Source organism: Lycium ferocissimum, chromosome 5 (genome assembly GCF_029784015.1).
Source record: "Lycium ferocissimum isolate CSIRO_LF1 chromosome 5, AGI_CSIRO_Lferr_CH_V1, whole genome shotgun sequence".
Taxonomy (NCBI): domain Eukaryota; kingdom Viridiplantae; phylum Streptophyta; class Magnoliopsida; order Solanales; family Solanaceae; genus Lycium; species Lycium ferocissimum.
In genome coordinates this window covers 63,685,342-63,694,236 of record NC_081346.1, presented here as the reverse complement: position 1 = coordinate 63,694,236, position 8,895 = coordinate 63,685,342, and the positions used below count along the sequence as shown (strand labels likewise).

Genomic DNA, 8,895 nt, shown 5'->3' with positions numbered 1-8,895 from the left:
TGGCTTTCATGGATGTCCAGCCCACCGTTGGGAGAACAGGTTGGGCACTTTAGAGGTGGTCGGCCATTTGACTCCCATTGAGCATTACATGCGCTGGTATCATCAGATCACACGTCGATTGATCGGCAACCCGACTTTGCGTCCCCAAAGGGATATAGGATACTTAGCACTCGCGGGGCAGTACGAGGCATTGGTAAGTTTATCGTATTTAGATTTATTTAATTGCATTAATTGTTACGTTTTAAAAAAATAACTTTTTTTTTTTTTTCGTTGAACACAAATGCGGTGTGGCCGTACGCGTTTACGCATCTTGGGGTTAGAGCATATGCCTTACCCTCGGGGCTCGCGGGGCTTGCGGCGGAGATGGTACGGATATCGGAGGATGGTATCGGCGGTATCCGCAGGCGAGATTAGGCGCCCGGAGGAGCCTTTTCCGGAGGCTGAGTATCAGGCAGCGCCAGAAGGAGGACCGGGTGCTCCCAGAGGAGGAGGCCGTGTCGCGCAGGACGCCGTGTCGGGCAGAGGACGCCGTGCGCAGAGGCCGCGGTGCCGGCCGCTAGAAGACCTGGTGGTGGAGGACACCATCTCGGTAGATAAGGTGGATGAGGCCGATCCCATTCCGCAGGGCATTCACGCGTCAAGTCCATCCGCAATGCCTGTGCCTATGTAGTAAAACCACTCCGGGGACTCACCTACGTTTACGCCGACGCTCTTACTTGCCGAGATACCCGGTCATCATCACGCCCGAGCCGTAACGCATACATAGAGGAGCGTGATAACGCCGATTGGGCGGCGTTACGCGCTTCATTAGCTGATAAGCGGCCTGTGAGGAATTTAGAGGGACCCAAGATTCTTGACTTCAATGAGTTTTTAATCCCGGTTAGTATTTAAAATACTTATTTGTTCATTTAAATTACTTATTTTAAATACATATGTTACTCATTATTTAGTAATATTTTATATTTTAGGATTCGGCGCCGGGGTCCACCAGAGCCACCCACTCGTGCGTTTTCTCATGGGTCTGCCGAGCCAGCGGTGTCTTCCCATATGACTACCGAGCCACAGGTAAGCTTTTTATTAAAATTTATTTTATTCAATATAAGGTCAATATTTAATAGATATATTTGATTATTTAAAGTACTTATTTTAAATATGTATGTTACTTATTATTTCGTTTTTTTGATATTTTAGGATTTGGCGCCAGTGGGTCCACAAGAGCGACCCATTCAGGAGCATTCTCATCAGCCTGCCTAGGCAGAAGTGTCTTCTCATGAGACTACCGAGGCGCATGTAAGTTTTTTACTTAAAACTAATTTTATTCAATATAAGGTAAATATTTATTTAATTTTTATAACCTTTACTTGGACTTCGAACAGCATCTCGTCCAGGAGACTACCTCATAGTCACCACCACACCCATCTCAGGAGCCTACAGACCCATCTCAGGAGCCTACTCAGGCGCCCGTTGACACACAGGTTTGATTAAATAAATAACGTTAATGTATTCAATATAAATAAGAAATGGTATTAATTATTATATATTTTTCAGGTTCATCCTTCGGCGCCTGAGGTGGCGACTCCCGACGAGGAAGAGGTCGAGTTTCCAGACCTAGCTCAGCCTGAGGTTCTGAGCGTGCCAGCGGGACTAGATCCCAAGAAGAAACACGTTCTAGTTAAGGGTGCAAAGGCTAGGAGAAGAGGAGATGATCATGACTTGGAGCGCCCGGTTATTAAGAGAAAAAAGGGCAATGGAGACGATGGCGAGGGCGGTGGGGATAGTATGAGCCTTAGGCCTAGGGATAGTCTACGGCATACTACATGTGGGATCCATCCTCGATAGTGTATATACATTAGTGTTGTACAATTTATCGTAAATATTATATATTTTTGCATATTTATACATATTATCTTAGTCTTTATTATTGTTTATAGTTTCACATCTTAAATTGATAATAAAAAAAAAACGTGACACATTCGAAATAAGACGAAACCCTAAAAGATAAATAACGTAAAGCTAATGACTACAAGTCTTCAAACAAAAAAGGACTTCGAGCACTTTTCAACCACTAAAACGACAATCCAAAGTATTGCGTATTCTTGATGTATTGAGCCTATTTTATTAATTGTATAAATATAAGTAGGGTTCTATATAAAAATATAGAAGTTCCGGAGTCTCAAAGCATGATTAATATACGACTAAACTACGTAAAAAGGAGTGAAAATGTACTAAGAGGCTGGTTTTGGAAAATGGCGGACTGCTATAGCGCAGTAAAATAATGCGCTATAGATGAGAGAGAAATGTCTATAGCGCAGTATTTACTGCGCTAAAGCACTCAACGGGCCCGTTACAGTTAAGTATTTTACTGCGCTAAAGCACTTAACGGGGCCATTACGGTTAAGTGTTTTTTACTGCGCTCAAGGTACTCTTGTAACATTTTTTTTTGTTAGGGTATTTTGGTTCAAAATGATTTTTTTTGGGGCATTTTGGTTCCGGACTCCATTTTCTACTACTCACCCCATCTCTTAGTTTGACTTAGCAACACGAAATTTAAAAAATAAAGAAAAAATTTTAAAATGTGTTATTCAAAATAAATTTTAGATATTTATATGACTGTAAATCATTTTATAAAGTTAAATTATTTTTAAATATATATAAATATGTCAATCTTATTTTTAAATATATATAAATATGTCAATCTCTTTGGGACAAACTAATAAGGAAAGTAAAACTGTTTTTTGGGACAGAAGAAGTATGAGAGCACCCGGCTGAACTCAAAAGATTCTTCAACATTTTGAAATCCAAAGTTGAAGTCCGCCAAGACACCTATAAATAGCAGCATTTGTGAAGAAGCGAAATCATCACCAACAAGAGCAACAACCACCTCTCTCTAGAAAATTTTCATATTCCCCTTCCCTTTCATCAAATGCTCCAATCCCTTACCCAACCAAAAATCTGTGTAATCTAAACTCCTATTGTAAAATATTATTAAGCCTTTTAATAACTACCCCTAGTGTGAAGTAGTTTTTGGGGTTCCCCGAAAGGAAAACCTCCTCCTTCTTCAAACCATGTAAGTTTATTTACTATGTTTTTACGTACTAATCTCCCTACTATGTAAATTATTTTGTGATTATCATGTTTAAGTAATTATTTCCTTATCCTCATGAATTTGTTATTCTTAGTATATGGTTATTCTCTTAACTTCTTAATAACCTCGATGGATTAACCTGTAAATTCCTAGGTTTAAAAGAGGCCGTTCTAATGTCTAAATAAAGGACGATGTTGGCCGTGGTTACCGGGGTGTGGTTAAAGAAGACTGCTATTAAGAACAAAGGTTAAGAGAAAGAGATGAACGGTATAACAAAGTTCGTGACATAAAAAAATAAAAAAAAATAAAAAAAATAATTAAATTTTGGGAGATAGACAGAAAATTAGTTATAACTACATAATAAGAAGAGCTTTGGGAGAGAGGAAGTACCGAGTAGGATTGTTAAAAAATTTATTTAAAAACAACTTTAATTTCCTGTTTGTCCTTTGAACTTTTCTTATTGAACGAACTTTTCTTGTTCAAAGGAAACTTCATCTTCTTGTCCGTTAGCAGATCTGTCCATTTACTGTAGTTGCTTTATTAAAGTTACTTTTTTGCAGATGTCTTCTAGCCGAATCTTTCAGTCTTTTGTCTCATCATGACTATTTTCTTCAGATTATTTTGCTTTTGACACATACACACACAAATATATATATATATATATATATATATATATATATATATATATGTAATTTTTTTTTTTTTTAAGTGTCTAAATTATGTAGTGCAATCGAATCAAAACTCATTCCCGAATCGTAGTCGTTTGGGTCTTGTGAATCTTGAAATGCAATAAGACCATATCTCTTCTTAACAACTATGGACCATCCTTGGGCTTGGAGATAATTATAGGGTTCTTGATTACATGCTTGTCTTGTTCTGCTTTTGTTTGGAAAAATCTTTCCAAAGTCTCTTTAACTACACTTTCTATATTGTCATTTTTTTTTTTTTTTTGCAAGTATGCTTTTCTTGGTAGAAGTAGCTCCTTGCGTCAGTGTCTTTGGTAGTCTTCGTCTTGTCTGGAGAGATGAACATCCTCATCTTCACTTTTTGGCAAAGTGACAGCCATTAACGGATTTGATGAGTCTTTTCTGCTACCGTTTGAATCGACTAGTCATGTCTTTATCCGATACGGTGGATCTATTTACATTCATTGGGGAATGCACACCCATCTCATCCATTTTTGTCTGAGATGGAGAACTCTAAGATTGTGCTAACTCGAACTTAACTGCTTGTAGTCTTTGTTCTAACATCCTTACTTGTTCTAAGAGTTTCATTTTTTCTTGGATGAGTGTCTATTTTTGCTGGTTAAGTCTTCTGACGGTCTCAGTCATAGTAGAGCGATGATCGCAAAAAAAATCACCTTGTACGTGTCTTTTTGTATATTGTACCGAGGGGTTTTATCCGGATTTTGTCAAAGCTGGAGAAATATAATAGTTTGGTCCCAATACTCCTCTAGCATAGTCTAATGCCTCGTTGAAATCATTAAAGCCTTTAAAAAGAGGTCTTCTTATATCTTTGATAGAATCTACCACTTCTATCCAGGTTTGAAAAATACCATTAGTTCTACCATGGACTACAACATAAAATTTAAATTTCTTATCTAGATTTTTGTCGTAAAATATTGACAAAGTGCGTTTAGAGTGGCTACAAAATGACCGGCGTCTTTTCTCGTTATGCGATATCCATAAATTGTCTACTAAACATATCATTTGTTTGTCTATTACATATTAATAATACCTTAAAAGTTAAATTAGATGGCTGGAAGAACACTAAATTATTGGTTCCAAAATGTATTCTCTCTTGGGCGTTTACATTTTAATGCGGATATGTAGGTCTAAAATGAAGATTACCTAGTACCGTTGTCCGTAAGTGTCTTGGGTTGAGGCTATGCCTTTTCCTTTCTCATTGTCTGAGAACTTGATGGTCTCATGCTGTTCAAATAGGAAATCAGTTAGACGTGATCTTTAATCTACTTAATTGGTCTGCTAGATTATTATCTTTTCCTTTTATATGTTCGAATGTTAAATTATAAATTGAAATAGTATCCATAAAGTTTAACCATCTTCGTCACTTGCTACTTTTATCATTAATTTTTTGATAAAATTTGACTATAGCTTCACAAATCCGTTCTTATCAATATTTCTGGTTTATTTAGTATATACGGTCTAAAACTATTTAAGCCATATATTACGGCTAAAATTTCGCGTCTATACTACTCATATTTCCTTTTTCTCGGTACTTGCCGCTTTGATAAGCACATATCTTTTCTTCATTTTTATTGCTATATTTATTTGGTTTTGCCTTTAATACGGCTCCCCATCCTTCGAAGCTTCCATCTGTTTCTATAATTAAATAGTCTGTTTCTAGGGGCATATTTAAGTCTGGAATATTCTTTATTTTCTCTTTAATTTTCTGTACTAATCTAATATCTTCGGTATTAAAGTGTTTTTGACCATTTGATCCAGTTTTTGAATACAATGGCCCTGCTATTTTTCCTAAATCTTTTATAAAACTTCTAGCATAATTTACTATTCCTAAGAATTTTTGTAATTCTTTAACATTATCTAATTTGTCTGGCATTTCTAAGGCCTTTTTGGCTATATGCGGTTGCAATTTTATTTTGCCATCTCCTAGTACTACTCCTAAAAAGTTTATATGGTTTTTACATAATTTCATCTTTTTCTTGCTAATTATTATTCCATTTTCTACAAATAATCTAAATACCGTAAAGGTGTCCTAAATGTTCTTTCATGTCTTTACTAAATACTAATATATCATCTACATATACTAGGACAAATCTTTTATAGTCTCCAAATATGCTATCCATTTTTCTTTGAAAATTGGTGGAGTCAGTTTTAATCCAAATGGCATTACTAACCATTCGAAATGTCCTTCGGGACGGAGTAAATGCAGTCCATTCTATACTTTCTTCATGCATTCGTACCGCCAATATCCCGATTTACAATCAAATTTACTAAAGATCTTTTTACTTTGTATTCTATTTATTAGCTCGTTTTGTCCGGTAACTTATATCCATCCTCGTTCGGTGTTATCATTAAGTCTTTTGTAATTTATTACCATTCTAGATTTTCCCCTTACTATCTCACTATGATTTCTTACCATAAATGCGGCAGATCTATGTTTAGAAGTAGATCTTCTTATTACTCCTAACTCTAACAATTCTTTTATTTGTACTTTAAAGTCTTCTACGTCTTGGTTAGTTGCTTCTATTGAGGCTGTTTTAATTATATATTCTCGATTTATTATGTCTAATTTACATACAATTTTGTTATTTTTCCAATGTTTTAAAGGTTTTTCACCTATAATTTCTATCTCATCTAGTATTCTTATTATATTATCTAAATCTTTTTGGTTTTTTATTACTCCTATCTTTTCTATCCCTGTTTTAAAATTATATAATTCTCGTTTCTATATCTATTAAAGTATAATTTTTTTCTATTAGATTATCGTCGTCTAGTATTTCTTCTTCTTCTAGAATTAAATTCTTTATTTCTCTTTTACTTTTACAGCATGTATTGTTGTCTTGACAATCCTTACAACAACTTTCTTCTTTCTTTTGTAGGTTTATTTGGTCTGGAGTAGAGATCTTCTTATGTCCGATTCTAGTTTCGGTTTTATGAGCTTGTATCTGTGTATGAGTAATATTTTTTAGAAAAAAATTACTCCATCTCTTGTAATCATGCAACTTCCATTGTTATGTAACATAAAGTCTAACCCGATGACGAAGTCTATATTTATATTCAAGTCTCTTACCCATATTTTATCCATTTTATAACTCGGGTTTGTAAAATTAAACAAGTGTTGATAAAGCTAATGTATGCCTTATGAACATAATGTTTATATATATTATGAGTTCCATCCATTTGCATGGCCGCAAATCGGTTTGTCTAGAACTTTTATTAAATTTGGTGGAACTATTCGTTTATTTATTATACATTTAGTACATCCTGAATCTACTAATGCTAATGTTTCTATTTCATAGTCATTTATCTTAATTCTTGCAAGTATTTTTATAGTTCCTAATTTTTTATCTTCATTACATACTAGGGCTCCATGGTCTTCTATACTCATTAGTTCCACTGTTGAATCTTCTGGTATTGTTCTTAGCGGTTGTATATTAGATAGATGTATTTCTTCATCTTCGCTATTTGCTTCTTTTTCTTTTCCTTTTTCTAATTTACATAACCTGGTTTCTAATTCGTTTATTCTAGTCTCTAATGTCATTATTCTTATACTCATAGTAGGGTCTTCTATTTTTTTATGTCTTTCTTCTTTATAAATTTTTGTCTTAAATTCTTTTTCTATACACATGATACATCCTTCTATAAAGCAATTTCTACATTTTGCTCTTTTATCTCTACTAGGAAACCATTTACAAGAGAAACATGCATTACTATCTAATCCTTTATTTCTTTCGAAGTCATGATTACGGCTCTTTCGATATATTTGCTAAATTATCTATTTGAATTGGTTCTAAGTCTAGTTTTTCTAATCCTATCTCATTAATTAATTCTTCTCGCTTTCCGAGTCCGATGAATCGTTTTAATTTTTTCTTCGTATCTACACTTACTATGGAGTATATACTTTCTGTGTCTGACATATATTCGTCTACATTTATTAAGGTTTCTTGAAAATCTTCAATCAGCTGTGAATTTCGTGTCTTATTATTTATTCTTTTTGGACATGTATTTGCTAAGTGTTCCACACTTCCACAAGTAAAACATTCCAGTTTATTTTTATAATTTCTATCTGTTCTTGTCACGACCCAATTCACGAGTCGTGGTGGCACCTACACTATCCCTTCGAGTAGGCGAACCACATTACTAATAACAAGTTAAATAAGCGGAAAATTTATTTAAGAATAAGTTATCAAGTTTTAAATACTTATTATAACAAGAAATGTCACGACAATCCCAAAAATCTGGTCAAAGGGTACAAGAGCGCTAACATAGGACGAAAATAGAAGTCTGAAAATACCCTAAGGCTACATATTTTTCCGTCGAATACAAAAAAAAAACGAGAATAGATAGAGGAGGTTCTTCAGGGGCCACGGATGACAGTGTAGCTCACCCCGAATAACTAAAGATGTCACCCTCACGTATCGCCCACGGGTTTAGAATCTGAGCCGGATCGTACTCGCACTCAACAAAAGTGCAAACAAGAGTAGTATCAAGACAACACTTGTACCGGAGGGCATCATAGTCCGACAATGATTAGATAACGCATGAAGAAGTCAAAACCAACAAGTAGCACATAGAGCAAACAGTATGGTCACATATCAATACAAGTAAGGTGTAAAGGAATCATGAAATCAACCAAGACGTATATAATTCACCAAATGATTAGTCAAATATATATAAGTGGATGAATGAAATGCAATAATGTATGTAGGGATGAATGCAATGCATATGCGCTTTGTACAACATGTCCCTGGACGGAGCTTAACTCCACGTCTCGGCGATCATGACCCATGGGGACCCGCGAAGTCCATGTACCACTCGCTCCGAATATAACCTCGGATCACGAGCACACTCTCACGATCCCGGCAAAGACCTCGGGCATCGGACACTCCATTGTTCCCGCAAGAAACCTCGGGCAACAAACACTCACAATCTCCGGGGCAGAAAACCTCGTGAGTCTCTCTCGTCACTCTCAATCTCCGGCAGAAACCTCGGAAACGCTCTCGATCACTCACCTCACCAATCATCATAACAATAATAATAAAGACATGTCATGCATGATATCAGTCAACAATATCATCAATATATAGTCAACCAATACAAGTCATA

At 35.5% G+C, this 8,895-nt stretch overlaps 1 long non-coding RNA gene across 1 annotated transcript; it reads left to right on the top strand.

The window, feature by feature from the left end:
• The first annotated feature begins 980 nt into the window (after positions 1–980).
• Positions 981–1,881, top strand: LOC132058464 (uncharacterized). Its single transcript, XR_009415314.1, has 4 exons — positions 981–1,065; positions 1,192–1,290; positions 1,377–1,475; positions 1,549–1,881. It is a non-coding gene; the product is annotated as an uncharacterized LOC132058464 (long non-coding RNA).
• The last annotated feature ends 7,014 nt before the right edge of the window (positions 1,882–8,895 follow it).